We start from the raw sequence: 12579 nt of genomic DNA on the forward strand, positions 1-12579 counted from the left end.
GTGACTTTACCGAAAAAAAACCTATGGGTGGTTGGATTGTCAATAGTGGCTGCTTTAGTTGCACTTGTTGACCTGGACAGCCCTTGAATGTTGCGTTAACACGTTCGGTGACGATCATCTTTTGACCTTCCTTTCCATGAAGAAGGGCAGCATTGGGGTGGATTGCGTCTCCGTACGAACAGTCCAACACTGCCTAAACGCCAGTGCAATACAAACTCATAATGGAGTGTTCAGACTTTGAAAATCGATTTATTGAATTACTTTTTGTTTTAAGTTTGTTGTCCTTACCCCGGCACCTCCGATCAGCACGGTTGGCTACGTACGGTGCGGAGGAAGTTCAACATACATTCAGAAGTATAACTTAACCATATCTGTGTATGTCTGCTATAAATTGTCTGGCAAGGTTGCATATGATTATTTATTCAATGAATCTAGTGTATGACAAGTGTTACCTTTAGGCTAATGAAACGCATATTACAAAATATACAAGACAAGACAAATAAGAGTTTGAAACGGACAAATAAATAATCGAATCACAATCCCAGTGATTGATTTGTTCACAGCCCTAGTGAGTGTGTCGTAACCGTCCATCCGGGTGCCGCAACGGCCGTCTGGAACGCTCTTCCGATTCTCGGAAACCACCGCAGCTATCAACTTTCAAATCATCGAGATTGAAAAACTATTGGAGGAGGTTGGTAGTTCAGGGAATGTTGAGTTAAGGGCGGCATGCAGGCCCAGAGTGAACTACTGTGTGCGTGACGGAACAGGGGAGCGGTGTAGTCGTTGCGTGAGAATGATCACTGAAGCACATCGAGCAAAGGCCCTGTGACGAAGGAGGTTCTGGAATTGAAGCGTACTACGCCCATGGCTCGCCGTCAAGATTACGATTGGGAATAAGAATTGTTGAAACAAATGGCAAACATTTCAAGTTGTATGATAAGGAAACCTCTTAAGCAATTGATTATACGGCTTTGAACAAGCCCAATGAATAGGCAATTGCATTTAAAGCTTTCGTGACTGCAGGGATTCATCTTCTTGGTTCTTTCGGTAAAGTCACGTAGAAGGGAAAGAAAATAATAAAAATAAAACATAATAAAATTATTCTCACGACGTTTCGGCCACAACGCAAGCCGACAGACCTGTTCTTCCCCTGAGGACGGCTGCTTGCGTTGTGGCCGAAACGTCGTGAGAATTATTTTATTATGTTTTATTTTATTATTTCCCTTCTACGTGACTTTACCGAAAGAACCAAGAAGAGGTCATTACAATCGGCATTTCTACGCAGACTGGTACCAACAAGCACTGGCCCTGCAATTGATGGAACAAATTAAGTCCGAACCTCAAGAATCCTAATAATAAATCTCATCAGAGTCAAGCATCTCAAATGGGATTATGCACCTCGGGTGAGCATGGTTGGTTCCGTATGGTGCGAAATAAATTCAACATACATTATAGCAAACATTGTGCCCTACTGAGAAGACTGGGCAGGACCCTCCTGAGAAAGAGTCCTGAGACTCGTAAATAGTTTCCTGGATAAGCGAGCATAGATACTAGTAATAAAACAACCATTACATTCTTGAACGACCCTTTACATCCCATCCTAGTGGGGAATGTGGCATATGGGGCCATCCATTTAGTACGTACGCAAAAATCTGTCAACTTGACCCCCCCCTTCCCTGTACGCACGCGGACTTTTTACACCCCCTCCCCCCACCTGCGTACGTACGCCTGACGCACCCCCCCCCCATCCTATAGAACGGCCGATATTTAATCCACGCAGAAACGATCAAGGATTAATGATATTAACGTGTTTAAGCAAACAGATAGTCCACCGGCCGGCTGCATTAAATAATTAAGTTGCGTACATTAACCACTTATTTTGCTCAGCTGCGTGATAGCTGCAGTCAGGGGCACGGTGGCACACGAAGTGACACCTCTCCCACAGCTCATTTGAAGGCCAATGTCGACAAATTATATTATTATCGAGGCTTCACCCCCCTCCCCCCCGTTTCCTATGCGTACGTACATTGTCAGTAGACCCCCCATACGCACGCGTACGCATTTGGGTTAACCACCCCCCTCCCCCTTCTACGCGTACGTACTAAATGGATGGCCCCTATCTCGGCGTTTCGATTGATGTACCACGTGTGTATATTGATTATTTACCAAATTGCTTAAAGCTAAGTGAATTCCATAATATAGGTTTTTACGTTAGGTCGCGTAAATATATAAATGTGTCGTTAAAACCTGCCACCACCCGACACAGCCAACTAGTAACAGTACGTGGCCAATTCGTCACTAGTACAGCACACCGGTGTGTTGGAGAGCCAAGCCACAACATTTACAAACTGAGTACGACGTTACACCAGTAATTACAACCAGCTTCATCAGGCGACAGCCAGATTTGTTTGTTGTGCCTTACAAGTTGGCTGTGTCGGGTGGTGTCGGGTTTTAACGACACATTTACGCGATCTAATCCAAAAACTTCTCTTATGGATGATATTGTACCGTCAAAGCCTACGTGTTAAACTAAGTTAATTCCATTGTTTCCAAGTTCAAGAACTTATGATCCCAATTATCTCGAATACTTTTTCTCTGGGACCTAATTGAAATACCTTTTTGAATGTAACTTCTGAATCTTCTCAGTGGACCACGGAATGTGGTGATGTTATTCCGCACACGTGTGATGTCATGTTGCGTTTTCGTTTCTGCTTTTAAAAGTTTTGTGCAGGGACCACCCATGGATCCACGTTATAACCCAGGCGTGCATGGAAGTATTGCCTGTGTTGATTTCACAAGTGCATTTTATGATAAAAAAAAATATTAAACCGTCTCTCGTCGACTGATAATTTTGTTCTCTCTCACAGTACGGTATTGCCTTCCGAAATGTTTCTTTCGTACACGTACAGCCCTTTTATCGGTCCGCGAGTGAGATTCTCCCTATGTAGTTGTGCAAACTTTGGGGTCGTTAAAAAACGGTTCAAGTTGTATTTTGTGGAGCCAGGTGAGGACTCCAGGATGAGTTGTTTGCAAGAGCGTCCTGGGTCGCCAACATGAAAAGAGCAAAATTACAAATACTGACACGTGAATTACACACATGAAACGCATGGAAATCGGTACAAAAACAACCATCACGTGAGAAATGGAAAATATCGTGCACTAACATCAGGAGAATACGCTTTTGCTACCGAGAGCAATCTTGCAGAAATTATTTGTGGTGACACCGCTGCGTTGGCATTGGTGTAACAAGCACGGTTGGCAAAAATAAACCCTCGGCACATTCGTCAATAACACTCCCCTCATCAGAAAAATAACACAAGAGGCGACGTTTTGGGCAATGGTCCTTCTTCATAGCACACACATATCGAGGATAGAGTGACTTTACCGAAAGAACCAAAGAGTATGGATTGCTGCAGTCACGAAAGCTTCAAATTAAGATTGGATAATTCGAGTTGGCGACAACAATTATATACACCGTGGGATATGATGAGAATTTAAGTTTTCTGTCCAGTTTTTAAATTTACTAACAGCAACGATTGAGTAACAGGCAAATCTAGATTTGAAGCTTTCGTGACTGCAAGGATTCATACTCTTAGGTTTTTTCGGTAAGGTCACGTAGGTAAAAATAAGTAATACAAATAATAGCAATGCCAAAATAATAGCAATAATATTATTATTGCTATTATTTTGTGACTTTACCGAAAAAACCTAAGAGTAACAGACAAATCCTTCAATACTCGCTAGGTATTTACTCGTAAATAAATACATTTACATTAATGAATATATTTTTTTATGTTGCTGGTACATTGCATTTGGGAAGATTGGTTCTTGTGAGTGCAAGGCGCAGTGTTTGCCTTTTAACGTTGATTCTGCACAGTCGGCTTAAAACACGAATTATGAAAGGCAATGTGTCCTTTAGCATTATAAGACGCACACCCAACGTTTGCTTTTAAAATGCAGGTACAAAACAATGCGCATGATAATCGGGTGATAGCCACACACGCATGCCCACCGTTCCTATGATCACTGTTACATTGTTTTTACAGCTTTATTTTGGTGATTTCGAAAACGTTTTGGTTTAGACATATTTGTGTGTTGTAGTACAGAGTTAGACTGATAATTTTTTTTAATCTAAATTGTCTTATGGTTGTTATTGTTTGACTTGCATCCCACTTTGCTGTTTTTTTCTGGATTTTTCTGTTGCGCGTAATCACTTTAAGATGTTTTTTGTTCATGTTTTTGTTTGTTGCGGTTGCACTCGATTCAAGAGCCGAATGGCTCACAGGGCTACACCTAATAAATGCACTGAACTGAAATGATCTGAAATCATAAAATGGAAAAGTCCATCCAAATCCTGTCACACTCTTAGGTTTTTTCGGTAAAGTCACGTAGGAAAAAAATTATTAAAACAATTATTTCTATAATTTTTTATTAGAATTTTTATTATTTCTTTATTTTTACCTACGTGACTTTACCGAAAAAACCTAAGAGTGTGAGTCCTTGCAGTCACGAAAGCTTCAAATGTAGAAATCCTATCACTTCCACCCCTCAGCATAACCATGGAATGGGAACGTCCACCCACCCACCCTGCCCAGCCCCCCCCCCAGCGAGGGTAGCCCCACCCCTTCACCTCGCGGTTACCATGGTGACGGGGCGTTTGGGCCGCGGCCATTTTAGTAGAGGAAAAGTTGTCCGGGGTCTGTGTGTGGGGGGGGGAGATGATTTGGCTGCTTTAAATTTGCGCACGATAAGCCAATTAGTTGAGCTGTTATTTTTGTCCAGGTCTCTTCTGAAAAAGAAGTTACTATCTCGATGGGCTTTGCCTCGTAACATAAAAAGTTTACATTTAGTAATTTTGCTTAGCTTTCCTGCACTTTTACACTCCTTTCGAGTTTTTGTATCGTTCGTTGCAAATTTCTGACCCGCCCCGTACTGGACACCCGTGAAAAAGAGCTTCATAGCTAATCGGATTTCTCCTGCAAGTCTAAATAACATAACAAAACGGCGTACCAACCTCGCTCCCTCCCTACGTAAGATGGCGGCGAGGAGTCTTGCGCGTGACGTCACCGCCAACCCGTGCAGCGCATTCCTCGCGGGCAAGAGGCGCGGCGGGGGCGGCGGCGGCACCTCCCTCGTCCTCACCCTCCTCCTCCCTCCCATCTCCTCCTCCCCCTCCCTCACATCTCCTCCCCCCTGTGCTGCTGCTGCTACGCTCATTCTCGCCGCCTTCAGCGCCACCAGCGCACGGACGACACAGCCCCGCCAGCAGCGCGCGCGTGTGCGCCTACCCTTCTCAGGTAAAGGCCGCCGCGCCGACATCTCTCGCTGGCCTTGCGCGGCCCGTCGGGGCAGTCCGAAGGTGCCAGGCTGGAGGCTTGAGGCCGGGAGAAGCGACGCTTCATGCACTCGCTCGCTCGCTCATTCGTTCGCTAGCGACTCGCTCACGATTCGTCGCTGGCCAGCCAACTCGTTCGCCACACATTGTGGACGTCTGTGACAAAGCGCTTCTTAGCTCATCGGATTCTTCCCCGGTAAATATGGGTTCTGATTCACTCACCGTTCACTCGCCGCTCTCCGCTATTTCAATCCTCGCTCACGACTACTCACCGCTCATTACTCACCACAAATTCACCCCTCACCGCTGATTCAGCAGTGACTCCCAACTATTCACCATAGCCCCTCACCCACCCCACCCCTAATTCTTCACAAGCTACTCACCAACCATAGTCCACTTCTCTCGTCCCTCACCACGAATCCCTCACTCACTCCAGGCCCTCCCTGCCTACCCCCATGCCACCGGTCCCTCGCTAACGCCCTCCTCCCCCCTCAGCCCACCACCACCACCATAATCACCTGGGGGTCTGGCTTCCCTCCACCCTCTGGCGTGTGTGCACGCCTCTTCACTCTCATCACCCTCTCACATTCTCCCCCTCTTATCTCTCCCCTTCTCCCCCCGTGCCTGTCCTCCTGTGCCGTTCCCCGTTTCTCCAGGACCCACGCTCCCTGCCATCCTCCCATCCCCTCCCCTCTCTCTCCTCGCTACTGCTGCTCGGCACCTCCCGCTGTGCGCTCCGCCCTGATCCGTGCTACGCGTGACGCCTCATCCTCATCACATCCTCAGCAAAGCCTCATCTCATCCTCATCACATCCTCATCACATTCTCATCCTCCTCACATCCTCATCACATCCTCCTCACACCCTCATCACATCCTCAGCAGAGCCTCATCACATCCTCAGCAGAGCCTCATCACATCCTCAGCAGAGCCTCATCACATCCTCATCACATTCTCATCACATCCTCAGCAGAGCCTCATCACATCCTCATCACATCCTCATCCTCATCACATTCTCATGACATCCTCATCCTCATCACATCCTCCTCACATCCTCGCATCCTCATCACATCCTCATCAGAACCTCAGCAGAGCCTCATCACATCCTCATCGCACCCCCCCCCCCCCGGCACCTCCGATTAGCACGGTTGGCTACGTACGGTGCAAGAGAAGTTCAACATACTGTACATACATACTCATCATACTCACAGCATTAATAATAAGGCCAAATCTGGTCCAGGGTGGACTAAAACCGCATCTTCGTATGTCCGATGTTGATGTTTAGCAAACAAACTATAATTCTAATGAGCCAGATGATTGTGGCAGGAGTAGCGAGCGGAGTGTTGAATCGCTGCGCTGATGACGCCTTCTCCCCCCAGTATTTGTGAACGTGGCGGTGTTCGTGTGAGGCCGTTTCATCTTCCACGGTTTCTGTTCTGGCTGGTGATCACATTCGCCGCACAACTGCCCGCGAGTTATATTTTTTTAAATGTTCAATTTGTGCATCATCCTCATCATTAAGTGTCCGCATCATCCGTTGCCATGGTTTGTGTGTTTTGGGGGATTGTGGGTCCCATCATAATCTTTCGCGAAAGATCGAATCCGGGGGTATCTTCTGCGTCGCGTCCCTCGCGAGCTTGCGACTCCGCGTGTGTGAGTCGCTCAAATCAACTCGGACGTTTTGAGGTCGCATCGCCCGGGGTGGGATATCAATCAACACGGTTTTTAAATATTTAGTCGCCTGCTCAAAATAACTTGATCTATCCCACCGAGGTGCACGCCAGTGCCTCCAAAAGATGCAATGCTAATCCGCCTCAACGGCTATTTCCATCTTCTAGTCAAATAATGGATAACAATCAGCGATTGTTCCACAGACTGCATGAGGAACGTGTAATTTCCAACCAGCAGTGGCCGCGTGGGGAAATGTGGACACGAAGCTAATGCTGTTGTGAATTGATCCCAGTCCTCTGCACTGCGGATGAGTCAATGAGATTCATGTTTTTCAAACGGCTCTGAAATTCTGCGATCATTGTTATCGAGTTGTTGGTCTGTCGCCGAGGTAGGGTTTCGGGTGAGGCGAGGTTTTCATTGTAATGACCTAAGCAGATGCCCGCCACTCGCGCGTGACTCACAGTGGCGCCTTGCTGCCGGAGCAGCGAATGGTGCTTTGGGCGTGGTGCAGAATACAGCCCTGCTGAGCAGCCCTCCGTGATAATAGACGTGGCCACCACCCCACAGGGCTGGGCGTAGTTGGTGTGTCCAGCAGGGAAGGGGTTGGCAACCTAAATAGCAAGAAGTGACATTTTCTTCGAATTGGGTAAAAAAAACGTAATATTTCGAGGGCCGCAATGCGTGTGAATACGATACGTGAACTTAATGAATAATGTCAAAGCATATTTTTTGTAATCACTATTTTATGAACAGCACAGTCATTTGTAATGCCACATTACAAATCATTGTTGGGCTTGTGAGACGTTCACCGTTTATCGAAAATAATTAGGAGGGGTTTCTTTTTCACTTGGAAATTATAGTTTTGGGAGCCACGCAGCACTTATTTGAAGAGCCGGAGGTTTGCTGACCCCTGATCTATTCTGAACACACCTTACAGCTGTTAGCCCAGTGGTCCGTGTAGAGCCGGTATCCATGAGGTTGTCGATGGTTGTCGTCTCCGCATAATTATGTAATTTCATGTTGGCTGTGTGCTACCGCTGTGGGAAGTTTCAAGTTAGTTTTGTTTAACCAGATGAGAACTCAAAAGACGATTATGAGTCTCATTTGAAAGAGCGACCTGGGTCATTTGCAGAATGATTGACATGATATACCAGTAGTCATGGAGAGACTGGGAATGTGGAATTTCCACCACTGACTCAAGGCCACCAACGTCACATCCCAGGGAAACGTCGTACTCAAATTGTAAATGTTGTGGGTTGACTCTTCAACACACCGGTGTGCTGTACTAATTGGCACGTTTTGTTCATGTGACAAATCTTGACTTAAAGCTTTCGTGACTGCAGGAATTTATATTCTTGGGTCTTTTGGTATGAATGGATATATATGTGTGTGGTTTGAATGGATATGTATGTGTGGTCTGAATGGATATACAGACCACACTATCTGTAAAGCTATCACCTCAACCGTTGGGAAGGAACCATCTGAGGACCCGATCAAAACCATCACCTTGCCATACATCGCAGGGGTCACTAAAAAGATTTCCAAAATCATGAGCAAACACAAAATCCAGGTTCGATTTAACACAATACCTAAAATTCGTGATCTGATCCCATCTGTGAAGGAGGTGATCCCTGACATGCAATACCCCGGCGTCTACAAACTCAGCTGTGTCTGCGGCAGTAGTTACATTGGGGAAACTAAGCGACATGTCTCGGACCGTGTTCGTGAACATAAGGCAGATCTGAAACACAGTAGGACCAATACCCTGATCATTGTTTAATGCGGTGGGCTCACACGAAAAGTATTTCTCTAAGACGAAGGTACTTTGCAAGCCCACTGGCTATCAACAAAGATTCGTTCATGAAGCCATCCATATATATAGACACAGACACAATTTCAACCGAGAGGATGGGTACAAACTGAGCAATCATTGGAAGGACGTTATTAACCAGTTTAAGTCATAACTGGCTGTGATGTTTCTATCCCACCTTTCGATGTGAGTAGTTATTTTCGACTGTCTGGTTTTACATTAACAGGGTAAATGTCTTTACATTAACAGGTTAAATGTCTCACTAACACAGCCACCCTTGCTCGTTTTCCTCGATGTGGCGGTGGCTCTGCGATCTTACATTGACATGCTAATCTCTCACAATACAATGGCCACCTCTGCGCCCTCGTCATCGTGGTAGCTCTCCGATCTTACATTGACATGCAAATTTCTCACTTTAACATCACTAGCCCCGCCCACTTCGCTCATGACCCTTGGGCTAAACCCATTTCAAAACCTTTAAAATATCCTCCCTCAGCAGCTTTCAGGATAGTTTTTCTCTCTCCTGATGACGAATGCTTGTGTTGCGATCGAAACGTTGTAGTTTTTTGTACTTTTTTTGTTATTTTTTTTGAACCTATCTACGTGACTTTACCGAAAGAGCCAAGAATGTGAGAAATCTTGCTAGTTGGCTGTCGGGTGGTGGTGGGTTAACGAAACATATTTACGCAGTCTAACCCAACAACCTTTTATGATGAATAACATTGGTCTCGAAAGCCTGCATGTTCAACGAAATATGAAGATGTTGACTGTTACATCTAGATTGTGCCATCAGTCTAAGGAAGGCGCACTGGGATGTTTTTTTTGGCATCTGCCTTATTTATTAAAGTAAACAACGTAAAAAACTAATTTCATGAAGATAATGTTCTACAAAGTCACAAGTAAAACTTATGTGAGTTATCGGCTTGCTTTCACCTTGTTTAAATTACAGGATACTTAGGTTTTTATCATGCACCCTTCTCGGATTGATTTTTAAAGGTTATAATACAAATGATAATAATGTGACGTGATGTAAGAAAATGCTGGAAATTGCTGACAAGGCTTCAAAGGCGCATCGTAGTTTTGATGCTTCTCTGACTTTTGTTTAGACATTTAACCTGTTAATGCAGTACAGTACACAATTGTCAATCATACGAGAAAACCTCCCCCCCGCACCAATACATAACAAAATAAATACGCAGATATGACATGTCTTTCACATATCCGTCTCTCCACGTAAAAAAATAAAAGTATTTCTCACACAACCCATAGCCGCACAGCTTTTCGGGAGTGCAGGATTTCAGCAGCATTAATTAAATTTAAGCAAACTCTGGACCTGTTTGAACATGCCATGTCTCATAAGCAGTGTCAGGCTCGCTTGCATGAATGCTGGGGAACTGCCAGATGTGAAAGGCAGAGACCTGCCTCTCTTTACGATGTGGGTCCAAATTGGATACAAATGTAATAAACGCATTCTGATCATTAGCATCATTGCGGAAACCTGCTTTTTCTGTGCTGCCCCCAACAAGCATTTCATTGCCTGACAGGTGGGTGTCTCGTAACGAAATACGTCATCGTAGCGTGGCCCACAAACCCCATTCATAATAATAAGTCCGATATACGACACGTGCAGCGAGTTGCAGACAAGTCGGAGGCGCTGGGCACGATTCCCCACTGCAGCGTCCGTCACCGCCACACCTGTGCCATGCGCGGTTATCGATTTACCACGCGGCAGCGCCTGCGGCGGCATGGTTAATTTCCTGTAGCGAGCGCTGCCGTCCTTACACGGTGCGTTCTCTTTTACCGTGAGTGCGGCCGCTGGGCAGAGGTCGCAACCGGGTACCCGATACCCGTACCCTACCCGATACTCGGCCAGGTACGGGTACCTGTTTGCGACCCTGGTGCGGCCGGGTACGGGTACGGGTAGACCGTGCGTCACTGGTGAGTAACCGTTTGTCACTCATTTCCCAACGTCTTGTCTCTTCTCACAATTAAAGTTCCTAGAATCAACCCACCCGCGCCTGCAACATGGCTTCATCCCAGAGGTCGCAATCGGGTACCCGATACCCGTACCCTACCCGTACCGGGCCGAGTACGGGTAGGGTACGGGTACGGCCGGGTACGGGTACCCGTTTGCGACCCTGGTGCGGCCGGGTACGGGTAAGGAATCAAAACCCGTTTGCGACCTCTGCCGCTGGGTCGGGTGGCACCGAGTGGCGGTGGCACGAAGAAGTGGGAGGGGTGGGGACTGCTCGAGTGGGTCCTCGTAACGCGCAACGTCTCGTCTGGAGAGCGCTCTCGGTGATGTCACGTGCCCTCGGTGATGTCACGTGCCCATGTCCTCTACTGCAGAACTTTGTATGTTTTGCTCAGAATTTTGTCAATCCACTGCTGGATGAAGGCCTCCCCATGCCATGTCAGGACTGGGGGTTCATACGCTTAGGTTTTTTCGGTAAAGTGACGTAGGTAAAAAATAATAGAAATAAAATAATAAATCACGACGTTTCGGAGGCAACACAAGTCTCCGTCATCAGGTGGGACCGTCACAGCTAGATTTACTGTAAATCTAGCTGTGACGGACACAAATGATGACTTGTGTTGCCTCCGAAACGTCGTGATTTATTATTTTTTTATTTTATTTTATTATAATATTATTTTATTATTTATATAAAAAAATGTTTTACCTACTTGTCTTTACCGAAAAAACCTAAGAGTATGAATCCTTGCAGTCACGAAAGCTTCAAATCTAGAATTAGGGCTGGGGGTTGTTTAATCCATATTTCACCTTGCGAGGCAGTGTGGATTGGGCTTCCAGTAATAAACAGAATCCCAAATGTAGCCTTTTATCATACCTATACTCCTAAATGCAAGCTATAAACCTGTTGCCTATCCTCAGCCTAAAACTTAGTCTTAACTTCAGCCTACCCCAGTTCCATCATCTTATTGTTTAATATAAAAGCTGTGTGCAAGTTTCACTCTCACTATAAACATATTACCTCCCGTAGGTATAAAATAAGATAAAATGTGATCTATTTTATTTTATTTGATACCTACGTGACTTTACCGAAAGAACCAAAGAGTATGGATTCCTGCAGTCACGAAAGCTTCAAATCTAGATTATTTCCTCCCTTTAGGGGCTACTGTGGGGCACAAGCACAGGTGAGAAGTAGCACTGTATCATCTTCAATCGTAGGCTAACATTGCAATTGCAATGTTGGAAAATTACAACTCTCCAATGTGCGACTGTGGTCATCCAGAACAGACCGTAACAACGTATAGCGACGCAATGCCGGATCCACAAATATGAAGGAGACGTCATCACGGCGATGATACACTCTCCTGCTCCTGATGCGGTTATCTGGCTTGACGACCTGAATGTGGAATTGTAGTTGTTGCTCTACATCTACATCAACCATATGAAAGAAGAAGATTGCGATCGCGCTTATTCAGAGGAACTATTTAAAAGTCTTCCACGGTGCTTTGAAGACAGCGGCACAATGTGAATTGCTTTATCCAATGGTGTCAATCAAAATCTTGTGATTGGGGGGTTTTTCTGTTGTGACGAAGGGCATTTGTCCATTGATGTTTCCTGTAATAAGGTTGAATGAACAAGCTTTAAGTGTATTTGTTTGACCAGATGAGATCTCAAGAGATCAGGAAAGTTTCATTTCCAGGAGTGATCTTGGTCACCAAATTGACAAAATCAAATTAAATGAAGTACAAAAATTAAGCAAATATAAATCAACAAAACAAACAACCGTGTCACAT

The 12579-nt window shown here is 45.5% G+C and overlaps 1 protein-coding gene across 3 annotated transcripts in view; it reads left to right on the plus strand.

Moving 5' to 3' along the window:
* The first annotated feature begins 5181 nt into the window (after positions 1-5181).
* Positions 5182-12579, plus strand: part of LOC144947063 (plastin-3-like) — an 81769-nt gene continuing 74371 nt past the window's right edge. For 2 of the 3 annotated variants that reach the window (XM_078876217.1, XM_078876221.1), the window contains exon 1: positions 5182-5297. The gene's annotated coding sequence lies outside the window, so the exon portion shown is untranslated. Of the gene's footprint in view, positions 5298-5334; positions 5532-12579 lie in introns of those variants that run through there. The other variant, XM_078876218.1, reaches the window with a different exon arrangement.

Source organism: Lampetra fluviatilis, chromosome 43 (assembly GCF_964198595.1).
Source record: "Lampetra fluviatilis chromosome 43, kcLamFluv1.1, whole genome shotgun sequence".
Classification (NCBI taxonomy): domain Eukaryota; kingdom Metazoa; phylum Chordata; class Hyperoartia; order Petromyzontiformes; family Petromyzontidae; genus Lampetra; species Lampetra fluviatilis.